This window comes from Lissotriton vulgaris, chromosome 3_1 (genome assembly GCF_964263255.1).
Source record: "Lissotriton vulgaris chromosome 3_1, aLisVul1.2, whole genome shotgun sequence".
NCBI lineage: Eukaryota > Metazoa > Chordata > Amphibia > Caudata > Salamandridae > Lissotriton > Lissotriton vulgaris.
The window spans coordinates 1,532,640,242-1,532,653,596 of NC_141689.1; the positions used below are offsets into that span (position 1 = coordinate 1,532,640,242).

General features: G+C 45.2%; 1 pseudogene; it reads right to left on the reverse strand.

Moving 5' to 3' along the window:
• Nucleotides 1-5,546: 5,546 nt before the first annotated feature.
• On the reverse strand, nt 5,547-6,986 carry LOC147728140 (28S ribosomal RNA; annotated as a pseudogene).
• Nucleotides 6,987-13,355: the final 6,369 nt, after the last annotated feature.

Sequence of the window (13,355 nt, forward strand, 5' to 3'; positions counted from 1 at the left end):
ATTTCAATGCTGCCCTTTAGCTGGGAGGTCCACCAGGTGGCAATGGCATTGATATGCATGCACAGCTTTAGACAACAGGATCACCAAGGCGCTAGATCAAGTGGCGCCTTGGTTGATTAATGCCCCCAGGAGTCAGTCAAAATCTGCGCCCTGGTTCAATGATGAACTTAGGAGAATGAAGTCCTTGTGTAAAACCACTGAACAGGTCTGGAGGAGAGACTCCTACGATCTCAAAAAGGCCAAATACAAAAAAAGAATTAAAACTTATCACTCACTAATAAGAAGGACTCGACCAACCTACTATAACTCCAGAATGGAGCAGGCGGAAAACTCGTCCTAAGAATTATTTGGGATTTTTAAGGACATATCATCACTTACCAGAACCTCCTGCCTAATAGTTCCTCAGAAAAACTTGCAACCTGATCGCAGATTTTTTTTCTCAGATAAGGTAGCAAAAATGTATTCCACCTACCCGGACGAAGCAAGGAGCGGAGGGGGTGGGAGATGAGGACCCCAGCACAGAGAAGGCCTCGAGCCTCTCTCGATTTGTCCCCCATCATTTAAGGGTCTTAAAACATTGCCTTAAGTATCAAGTCCGGTTCACCCAAGGACCCTATGAAACCTAAGACCCTAAGAGAGAGTATGGGAATCTTGGCTCTCTATATTGGTCAGCTGCTGAAACACTCCTATGAATTGGGAGAGGTCCCTGGGCAATGGAAGGAGGCAGTCGTCATCCCAATTAAAAAAAAACAGGGGTGAAGGCAAGCCAGTTGGATACTTTCTGACCAGTCTCGTTCCATCCATACTTCGCCAAAATCGCAGAGAAGGTGGTTAACATACAACTAACCTCGTATATGAATGAGCACAACCTACTACATCCCACTCAGTCAGGCTTTCGAGTCTCATATTCAACGCAGTCAGCTCTGTTGATATCCATGGAAACAATACGTAGGCATGCAGATGACGGCAAGACGGTGGCACTGGTGCTACTTGACCTCAGCGCCGCTTTTGAGACCGTCAACCACTCTTTGCTCCTGCAACGCCTTAAAAAGGGAGGGCTGGACAAATGGGCCTTGAAATGATGAGATCCTTCTTACAAAATCGGAGCTTCCATGTGTCGCAGAGACCGTGCTACTCGAAAAGCATTAGGCTGACACATGGAGTGCCCCAGGGGTCCATTCTTAGTCCCACCCTTTTTAATGTATATATGTTTCCCTTAGCAGACCTAATTGCAAAATACAACATCAGTCTCCTATCATATGTGGATGACATGCAATTAGTGGTATCCCTATCCCAAGCCCATGAAAAGGCAGCCACCAATTTCTTCACTTGTTTACAGGAACTAAAGGTCTGGATGGGTAGCAATTGCCTTAAATTGAATGGAAACAAGACGGAGGTTATAATAGTTGGCAGGACGCCCTCTATATGGACCTCAAGGTGGTGGCCCCAGTCCCTGGGCTCCACCCCCTTCACAGGAATGGGGGGGAGGATCTTTCAGATGGCTGGCCGCCAAACTCTGGAATGACCTTCCGCAGTCACTCAGGTCTGAACCATCAGAGGGGATCTTCTGAAAATTTTTTAAAACATGGCTCTTCCAAAAATAATGCCTCTGTAAGGGATGGCCTTTTTTAACCTGCGCAATCTGCCCGGGATGAGTAACTAGCTGCAGCGCAGAGACATACTGTGTAGTATAACCATGAGCTTTTAGAAACTCATTTATCGTTATTATTATTATCCCGATTTCTCTGCTGGATGGCTCAGTTAAAATCTTGGGCAAGGTTATTTTGGCCAAATTAGAACTGTGGGCGCGCGAGTCCCAGACTCTCTCGATCTCTCAGTGTGGGTTCTGTCCAGGACTATGGAGCAGACACTAAATTTGGAATTAATTGTACAAAAATATACAAAGGCCCAAAAGGGATGTATGCATTTAGCCTTAATGGACTTAACGTGTGCCTTCAATACAGTAGACTGCTTTAAATTATCGTCCGCAATGGCACAGTTAGGGATCAGGGGAGCAATTATTACCCTGCCTAGCAGGCTCCCTGAGTATATATGAGCCACAGTACGGTATAGTAGCAAGAGGGAAGTAACAGAAGAATTCTCCTCTGATATGGGATTAGGGCAGTTGTGTGTTCTGGCCCCATTTCTCTTCCTATTATGCAATAATGGACTAGGAGAAGATTTATGCAGGGTAGGGAAGGACACCTCGAGGACTAATTCTTGCAGAATTCCTGTGTTACTATAAGCAGACGATGCTGTCCTAATAGCAAGGACAGCTAACAGCCTACAAACATTGCTTGATACTTTTAATGCCTTTATGAATATATTAGGGCTTAAGATCAAATGCTCCAAATCATTCATAATGAAATGTGGACCATAAAAGTCCAAAACAAAGAAATCTTTAGTCGGAGGTTAAGAAATTAAGAAAGTCCCTCATTTTATCTATCTGGGTGTCCCATTTGATGCAATTCCAAAAGTCGATCGATACCATCTTTAGATTTGCCAAGAGATTAGGCCACAAGCCAAATAAAGAAATGTTATGCGTTTTCAGTTTGACAAATGAAGTAAGTCTTTTGGTCCAGATTTTCGTAAATAGCTTCATGAATGCTGTACCAATTGCAATTGGTCTCCAGTTGCTGTTTTTCTTTAGTTCACTGATCGGTACATTCTTCGGGATTAGTGTTGAATGTTTTTTATTTATATATTCTGGAACTCTTCTCATAGGTAACCAAGATGATAATGTTTTGGGCAGCAGCCTTTGTTGATTATTGGGAACATTGTTCATATAATGTTGGCCAATCTTGTGAAGATCCACTGCTTTATTTAAGTTAGATCCTTCAAAAGCTGCAGTTATTTCAAACAGTGTAATTTCTTTGCATAGTCTTTCAACACCCCCTTCTTCCTGTATCCTATCAATAGGGATGAATTTTGGGGTTTTCTTGTTCTCTTTTTCAATAATATCTTTGCAGTATTGAACGATATCATCTGCACTGATTTGGCAAGTTGCATCTTCTGCACCATCAGTGATTATCCTGGCAATTTTCTTCTTGTCTTTTTAAACATTGCCTAATATTCCTTGTAGCTGCTTTTTGCTTTTACATATCTTTTCTCATGCTTTCTATTGAGCCTTCAATTTTTCTTGTCTTTGGTATGTTGTTTTGGACTGAGGCATTCTGATGCTCCTCTTGAGCAGTATTCATGGGCTCAATACTGGGTTCACTTATATGTTCATTGCGATTGACTGGCATAGGTCTTATATCGCTGGTGTTCTCTGAAATATAAGTTACAATTTCATCCGTCATGTCCATAGCAGCATCGTTATTCCTTTGATTTTGGGAGTATTTCTGAACTTCTGAAATTCTGACATTCAGATCATCAAAGTTTTTTTTTTGGCACACGCTTTCTGTTGATTAGGGGCCAGATGTCCGACACACCAATTTGCGACTCACAAATTGCATCGTATTTGCGACTCGCAAATTGGGATGTACAACAGTGTTTCAGACACTGTTTGCGATTCCTAATGGGGTCGTAAATTGCATGCCTCATTAATAGTATTGAGGCAGGCACAATTTGCGACCCCATTAAGAATGGCTAGCACTCACAGGGATAGTGGCCTGCTGGGGTCAGCAGATCACCATGTCTGTGATTGCTTTTAAAAAAAGCTGTTTTTTTTTAATTCAGCCAGTTTACCTTAAAGGAAAACAGGATGTATTTTAAAAAAAAGAAAACATAAAACTTTTCAATTTCATTTTTTAAGGGCAGACAGTGGACCCTGGGATTACTGCCTGCCCTTCCAAAACTTGTTTGACCCATTCATAAAGGGGAAGAGGTCCCATTTGTAAATTGTTTACCACCTACTTGAAGTAGGTGGTAAATTGCGAGTGTTTTGCAACAGCAATTGCGGTTGTAAAATATTCATACATAGAAATGCGAGTTGCTATTAGGAAGGGATACCCTTGGCACACCCCTTCCTAATAGCGCTTAGCAAACCTCCTTTCGCGAATTTGTAAAATTTACTGATTCGCAAAATGAGGTTTGTACATGGCCATGCCCTAAATTGCGGTCGCAAACAGGTCAATTGCCCATCTAATCTACGACCGCAATTTAGGGTTGTACATCTGGGCCAAAGTCTTTACGCCTTTCTTTTATTGTTTCCACTGATTCTTCAAGTTCATCTATGACGTAATTGTCAGTGTTGTTGAAAACTTGCAGTACACCCTTTGCCTTTTTTCAACTTTTATCTCGCCTATCTCTTCTTTTTTCTGCAATTTGCTTCCTGTTTTTATCATCAAAATGCGGAACCATGAGCATATTCACATTTCTTTTCCAATTTTGCTAGCAGCAGTAATTCTTCTTGTGGCCATAATTTGGATAGTTTGCTTCTTGCTAGCGCTGCGAGTCTAGCATCATTTTGTGCTTTTGGATGTGCATGCAGATCATGTTGTGACTCTCCAATTGTTGTGAAATGTGGCTTTCTTGTCACATTTTAAACAACATGTTTTCAGGTAAAATCCTCTATCTTTATTGGAGACATACTTTCTAAGCACGTTGAAAGTTCCCATTATGTCTTGAAATAGATCAGTTATAATTGTCATTGGAATATTTCCAGTAAGTGACTTTTTTGGTAAAATCACTTTTCTTGTTATTGAGTTTATCGGTGCCCTCATAAGCATCAGGCATGTTTTTGAGTCTGGATGGAAAAGTGTCACACTTGGCTGAGGAGACCGTAAATTCAATGGTTTCACGGATGTCTTTGGTGACCTCATCTTCTGTTATTATGAAGGGTGAACAGGGGGAAATATCGTGATTTGAAAGATTGTTATTTATTGTGTTGTTGGAATTGGGTGTTGAATCGACAAAAACGGTAAGGAGGTTAATATTTGAGGAAAAGACAACACCTACGTTCGCCATCTTACTGGGGTTTTTAATCGGCAAGAACTACCCCATATGGAATTGAAATCGCTAGCTTCGCCATTACTCACTATCATGCTCATGGACATGATAGAACCTTGTTTGACCTATCGCTATAGACTTCTCTTTAAAGAGTATAGTGGTATAGAGACAGTTACCAGCGGGACCACTTGGAGGTAAAGGCGACTATGACTAAGAAGAGGTTAGGAGAGTCATAGTTACTCTATTCGTTTACCCCTGCTTCATTGGATTTCTTCAGATTGACATTCAGAAATTACATTGCGTCAATACCCGCCTTGGGCCTTCACGATGCTTTATTTTAATTAAACAGTCAGATTTCCCTTGTACACACCAGTTCTAAGTCATCTGCGAGGCACCGGCTGAGGAAGAACGCCAGTCTGCACCCCAGGGAAGGGCATGGGGAGAGGCGACCACCGCAGGTGGGGCGATCCACAGGAAGGGCCCGGCTCGTGTTGAGAGTTGCCACCGTCCGGAGGGCAGCGCCTCATGCAGCCACGGCACATGCCCAGCCCACTTCGCCCCCCCAGCCAGACCGACCCAGCCCTTAGAGCCTATCCTTCTCCAAAGTTATGGATATGACTTGCTGCCTTCCCTTAGCTGCGTTGTTCAAACATAACAGATGCTGTTCACCTTTGAGACCTGCTGCAGATATGCGTATGGCCCGGCGCAAGATTTACACAATCTACCCTGGATTTTCAAGGACCAGTGAGAGCTCACTGGACACCGCCGGCACCATGTATCTTACCAAGACTCGGGCCCCTCTCTTGAGGCGAACCCATTCCAGGGTGCCATGCCCTTCACAAAGAAAAGCAAACTCTCCTGGGGCTCCAGCTGGCTTCCCTGGGATCCTTTGCATTACCGCCCTGGACACCACAAGACTGAGTAAAAATTACTAAATGAAAAGTGTGTCCGCTTAGATCTATTTGATAAGTGGTACTAGATTAGGTTCTCACAAACAATCTATCTGGCCATCTTTCTTGCTGTTTCAATTTAGAGTGGTCTAGGCCAGTTAGTATATAGACCCAAGCCTTTTTTATTTTCCCTGGACACCAGAAGGGCAGCTGTCTCCACCACTCCAGGTTCGGGTATCTGAACCCAACTCTCTTTCAATCAGCCGAGGGCACTGTAGGCCATCAAACATCCCTTCCGAATGGCGATCACCCATCTCTTAGCACTGACTGACCCATGTTCAACTGCTGTTCACATGGAACCCTTCTCCACTTCGGCCTTCAAAGTTCTCATTGGAATATTTGCTACTACCACTAAGAACAGCGCCTGCTGTAGCTCCACCCGGGCCCTCACCCTGGGAGTCCCTGCACACTGCAGCAATCCTCCTACTCATCGCAGCTTAGGCCTTGAGGCTCTCACCCCCACAATTGTCAGGTATGGGCCTGATGCTACTGTGCCATCCATTTTCAGGGCTAGTTGATTCGGCATGTGAGTTGTTACACATTCCTTAGCGCATTCCGACTTCCATGGCCACGGTCCTGCTTTCTATATCAGCCAACACCTTTTCTGGGGCCTGATGAACGTCTGCATTGGGCACCTTAAGCTAGCATTTGGTTCATCCTACAGCGCCAGTTCTGTTTACCAAAAGTGGCCCACTAGGCACTCACTTTCCATGCCCAACTCCACACCAGTGAGCCAGGCTTCTTGCTCATTTAAAGTTTAATAATAGGTTGAGATAGTTTCAGCCCTAAGCCCTCTAATCATTCACTTTACCAGATAAAATTCTGGGCTCTGAGCACCAGCTATCCTGAGGGAAACTTCAGAGGGAACCAGCAACTAGTTGATTTGATTCGCTTTTCACCACTGTGCCCAGATTGGACGACTGATTTGCACGTCAGGACTGCCACGGACCTCCACCAGAGTTTCCTCTGGGTTAGCCCTGCCCAGGCATAGTTCACCATCTTTCAGATCCTATTACGCACGCTCATGCTCCACCTCCCCTATGGGGCCCGCAGGCACCTTAACATGCAGGCGAAGTGGGGGAAGGCCTTTCCAAGCCCGTTGGACCTCTGACCCGGGACCTTGGCTGTGGGGAAGGCCTGAGGATTGTGCCCAGGGTAGGAGCACCCGCTATGGGCCCCGGCAGGACTCCTAGGCCTGGACAGAGCTCCTGGGCCTGGACATGCAGGGATGGCTCCACAGGCTGTCCGGACCCTGTCCTGGTTGCTTTGCCACACAGTGTGCCGGAGGACGGAGCCCAGGATGGACTGCACCTACCCCAGGGCCTGCTGAAGGCCCAGGTCAGAGCCCCTAGACCCAGCCAAGCAGGGGAAACCTCCCCGGGCTCGACGGACCCCCATTCCAGGCCCTTGGCAGTGCGGCAGACCAGAGAATTGAGTCCAGGGTGGGAGCACCCACCCGAGGCCCATTTAGAACTCCTGGACCCAGATGCGCAGGGGGACAGCAGAACCCCGTCATGGGTGCTCTGGCACGCGGCTGACCTGAGGACGAAGCCGGGCTGGTCCTGGGCCATCAGGTCACTTGCTGAGAACCACTAAACCCCAAGGGGATCTGGAGTACCCTGTCCCTAGTAATCCAGAAGAAGGCTACCCCCCTTTCTTGTAATGTGTGTGCACTGAGAGGGAGAGTGGATCAAAGGCGTGAATGCACCCGGCCTCCTAAGGCCCTGGCTGGGCTCAGGGAAGAAAATGATCCCCCAGCAGGACTTACAGGGCGGCTCCACCATTTGGTAGTGCCATTGGAAAGTATTACGTGCACCTAGATGACTGGGCTCTAAGAACGGCCATCTGACCGTGCAGTGCCTTAACCAACAGGGCTTCCATTTGTCCTTAGAGGGTAGTGGGCTCTGTGGGTCGGGAGCTTGGAACCCCAGTGGGGCCTCAGGCACACAGAATCAAGAGGGGCCCTGATGGGCCTCCAATCCAGGCCCTGAAGTCACCTTAGCATGCAGGTGAAGTTTGGGAGACCTCCCTGGGCATGGTGGACACCAGACCTGAGACCTTGGCCGTGGGGCGGGCAGGAGGATAGAGCCCAGGGTAGGGGTGTCTGCCCTTGGGCCTGGTCGGAGCTCCTGGGCTCGCAAGAGCCCATCCCAGGGGCTTGGCCATGCAGTGGGCCGGAAGACAGAGTCCAGGATGGGCGGTGCCCCACCTTGGGGCCCACTGGGACACTGATTAGAGCTTCTGAACCAGACCAGACCAAGCAGGAGAAGCCTAACCGTTACGTCCTTGGCACAGAAAGGGTTAATGCCTGCCTGAATCCCTGCTGCAGAGCTGCCCAGATGATGTTGCCTGGGGTAACAACTGAGCTAAGCTGCCCTGCATGTTACTGTTAAAGTTGCAACACAACAGGCAGGGATTGTGCTGATGCAGTTACTGTGTGTTTATTTAAAATGACAGAAGCACAGATGGGTGAGGCTGGTATGGAACCAGAAGTTCCAAAGCTGACGTTTGTGTGCATGTGCATGTGTGTTTCGGTGTGTGTGTGCGCTGTAAAATAATAAATAAAGTGGAACTACAACACTGGGAGACACTATATTCAGGTTAGCATTGTCACTCACCTCACTGAACCCCAAACAGCACTCATTGGTTCACAGCATCCTTTAATCACAGTGACCTCATATAGAGAGACAACTTTGAATAGTACTTATGTCTTTATAAAGACCTCAAAATATGACATTGGCAGTCAGGTGGTGTGGGATACAGCAACTACTTACACCTTCAAAATGTTTTCAGAACCAAATAATGTTTGTGTGGCACAAACCTCTGATTCAGTGAAATAAATGAAAAAACAGTACTAATCAGACATAACCTAGTTCTACTAGAATGGATTAAAATAGGTCAAAATCTGGCAAAGGCCCCAGCCTACTTGAACTATGATTATGATTAAGAAAGTATGCATATGGTCTAAAATATTTTTCAAGTAATATTCATGAACATTGTTTTTATCCTATTTTTTTTTAATGATCACAGAATTCCGCCAATCATGTTTGCATCCCAATAGGCACAGCCATTTCACCATCACTGCATGTTAGGTAATCTTTGTTGACAGATTAGTTTTGTACATCTTATTTTCACCCTAACCAGGAGGGGCATAACCCTGAAGTCCACCCCAGCCAACCCAACAGAAATACGCAGACTCAATCTGAATGCTCTCGCAGATATTCCACTAGGGGTTCCCAAATATCTCTGTGGTGAGACGAGGCAGACAGGAGTTCCACATAAATAGATAGCTGCTCTTTACAATAAATAAAATGTGATAGCCAGTCCTTGAATTTAGGGGCTCACCCTCTGTCCCATCTGCATGCCACTTTACGTTTTGCCAATAATAGGCCCATCGCAACAAGCTTTCTATGTGGTGTCTGTAGCTCAGCCGGGTAGCCTACTAGCGCGAGCATAGAGGACACAGGAATAGTGAGTCATCATAGTGGACAGGGTAGCAATCACTTCCTGCCAATAGCCATACACCTCACAGCATTGCCATGCAAGGTGGAGAAACCCCGCTCCCTCCTGGCAGCACTTTTCACAACCATCATCGTCCCTCAATTTACATTTGCATAGTCGAATAGGTGTATAGTAAACTCTATGTAAACATTTAAAATGTATAATCCTCAAGCGACTGCTTGCAGTGATAGCTTCTGTCTGTGTGCAACAGTGCACCCATTGCTTGTCCATCAGTGGCACATCAATCTCGTGGTCCAATGCCTCCCTAGCCCCATGCTTCGTCTGCGGTCTCTCCAGCAGTGCAGTGTGTTAGATTCTGGACACAGCGTGTGCTGGCCCCACCATTTTCAACAAAGTGTGCAAGGTATCTAGCGTGGGGGGTTCCTGCGGGAATCCAAGGATATTACCCCTGACTTCATGCTTCAACCTAATATATAAAAATACCTCCAACGGAGTAGCATTTTCCCCCGCCACAAGCTCATGTCGATCCTTAAAACTACTCTCCTGGTAGAGGTCACCCCAGTTATGACAGCTTCTTTTCCAGAGCTTTTCTCAGCACACATGGGTGACCGGTGCGAGAAGGAGATACGGAAGGGGTAAAAATGGGGACTATAGCACAGGTTTACACGCTATCCTAACTAGGCGCTCCCATGCTTGGTTGGTACTGGTCACTGTGTGATGAGCGACTCCCTTTCGGGGACACGTGTTCGCAGGAAGGCGGTTAAGGACTTGGGTGTCATATATCCCTGTTCTATGGCCAGATGTGGCATAAATGGTGGTGGATGGAGCCAATATAACTCATAGTGGGCTTGGGCACTAAGAAAATACAATTCCATGTCCTGGGCCTCGATGCCACCACTAGAGAATGGTTGTGTCATAGTCTGCCATCCCAACCGGGGCTGCTTCCCACCCCATGCCAGCCTTATTATCAGTGATCGGAGGGTGTGTGAAAAAGGGCGTCCCAGATTATAGGGTATGTTAAGAAATAAGTATAATAGTTTGGGTAGGATGATCATTTCCATCAATGCAACTCTACCTGCTAATGAAAGTGGCAGCGTGATCCAGCGAGCCACCCAGTTGGTAATCATTTCAATGGTTGTGCCATAGTTTACACAGAGTGTTTCCTCCCTATCCCTTGTTATTCCAACAGCTAAGTATTTTATTTCTGACTCACACCATCTCAGTGGGAATTCTATGGAGAATTTGGTAGTGTTGGGCGTGCGGGGAAAAATCTGCGACTTGCCCCTGTTTATCCCTGATAGGATGCCAAAATGAATAAACTCCCGGAGGATAGTGTTGAGACTAGCATGGGGTTCGCAAAGGTGATGTTGTCAACATATAATGAGACTAATATTTGCTGTGAGGGATATTGAATAGAGCATTCTCTATGGTGCTGCCTGAGTTTGGCAGCAATAGGTCAATGGCAAAGGAAAGAAGTAGCAGAGAGACCCCTGACAGATGCCTCTCGAGATAGGGAACGGAGTGGAGTATAGGCCATTCATCTATGCAATGGCCTCTGGCTGAGAATAGAGTAGTCTTATCCATGCTAAAAAGGGTTGGGGGAGGCCCATCCTGCCCAGTATTGTAGTCCCATTCCAGAGAATCTAAGGCTTTTGTGGCATCTAAAAAATTCCCGGCCACCGAAATATTAGGATCATCATCGTGCAGTAACGCAAATATGGTCCGCAAATTGTGGGATGTTGTCCTTCCAGGTATGAAGCCTGCCTGATCCGACAGCACCAGACCCCCATCAAGAATGTCAGTCTATTTGCAATTACTTTAGCCAGGATCTTGGTGTCACAATTAATCAGTGACAAGGGTCTATTAGGCCTCACATGTGGTGGTGTCCTGGCCCGCTTGAGCAAGGAATGATCATGGCTTACCACATTGTCATGGGGAGTACCCCATGTTCCCTAGCCTTTCATAGACTTGTTTAATAAATGGGAGCTATCTGATCAATGTAGCATTTATAGAAGTCTGCAGTCAGGTCGTCATGGCATGGGGCTTTTCTAGAGCACAAGCCCATTATGGCAACTCGAATTTCGTCTTCTTCGATGTCAGCAGCAAGAAATTCTCTGCGTGAATCACAGATCCACCAGTGGGCAGTGTCCGTTTTTATTCTATTTTACGATGTTTTGTGGCACACATATGATTTTATTAAAAAATAACACCTAAAATATTATGTACTTTGGGCCAGATGTAAGAAGCCACATTGCAAATTTTGACGTTTGCGATCGCAATTCAGCTTTGTCCCATGTAGAAAGGCAAATACCTACTCGCAAAATAAGGAATCGCTAAAATTGCGATTCCTTTTTTTGTGCAAGCATTTAGGGAATCGCAATTTACAATTCCCTAAATGCTATGCTAGTAGGCATCTCAAATTGCGATATTGCCTTAAGGAATCGCAAATTACCACCAACTTCAAGTTGGTGGTAATTTGCGATTTCGTTAAAAAAAGCACTTTTTGCTTTTTTTAAAGTGCCATGTGGCACACATTTATTCCCTTAGGGCATGTATGTGCGCCACATGTGCACTCATGCACATTTCAGGGGTGCAACAGGGTGTCCCACTGCACCCTTGAAATTCCGCCTGCAATTTGCAACTGCCTTTTGGCTACTCGTAAATTGCAGGCTCTATTCCCATTCATTCCTATGGGCCTAGAGGCCCCTAGGAATGAATGGGAAGGTATTCCTTAATTGCGACTCTCAATTTTCAATTTGCAATTAAGAAATATTAAGGAATTGTAAAAAATATTGCAATTGCAGACTACATGGCATTTTTCGAGTCCTTAATAGTGATTCGGTAAAATCGCTATTAAAGACTAGCAATACTGACTTTACCTACATCTGGCCCTTAGTTCTTTAAAATCAATTAAATTGAAGTAACCATTTGGTTATATTGTAGAATGTGCTGTTTTTTAATGGTTGAAACCTTCATTTGGTTCTTAAGTAGAATGTGTTGCTTTTAATGGTTTAATTTGTTTTTACACATTGTCGTCAGCTTTCACCGAAACGGCCCTGCCACTTGATGAAAGCTATGCTCCTTATGCTTTGCAATGGACGTACTCCATGAAGGTGAAATACTACACTTACCAGCATGTAGCATTTGGAGTGAGAGAAGTACTACTCTGAAGCCCCTGTATCTATATTTTATAAAAATGTTTCAATAGCTCTGGTTCACAGCCAAAGCTTTCAAGCTGGACCTAAAATGCAAGGGTACTAAAGTAAATAGTTGTAAAGTATCATACATCACAGCAGGTCTGCAACTTCAAATGAGTGCAGATTTGACTTTGAGGAAGTCACAAAAGTTTCCAAAAGTATGTCTGGAAACAGATTAATTTTTCCAGGCGTCGTCTTGGAAAACCTTTTGTAATTCTATTTTTCCATGGCTTATGACATGCATATTTGCTCCTGCAAAAATCTGCAGAGCACGAGCATTTGCTGACCATTTATACTTTTTTATTCTCCACTGGGAAAATATTTCCGAGTGGAGATACCCTTTTTCCTACCCTGCTTCACATTTTGTGGGTCAAGGAGCATTCGGCTACTTGACCTCCAGATAATGAGATTCTCATTTTTCTTTATTTAAAGGTAAACGGAGCAACATTGTGCTCTTGCTTAACCCCCGTCAGGCTGTAGTTCCTGTCACCGCGGGTAAGTGCACTCGCATTCATATCGAGTGATGTGGCCAACAAGCACTTACAGCTAGATTCATCAACGAAAAATGGGCTGGCAAAGGGCCAGATTCTGAGAATCTGGCCCTTTGCTAGCGCAATTTTCTGCATTTGGGATTCATCATCCCAAATGCAGAAATCGCTAATTGCGAAATCGCTAAATAGCGAGGAATTGCATTTAAGGAATCTCTATTTGAGATTCCTTAAATGCAATTCATTAACCATTTTTAAATTGTGAATTCGCTATTTTGAGCCGCTATTTACCGCGGAGTCTGACTTCGTGGTAAATAGCGAAAACTGAGAAAAATGCACTTTTGTGCATTTTTCTCAGTTGTATG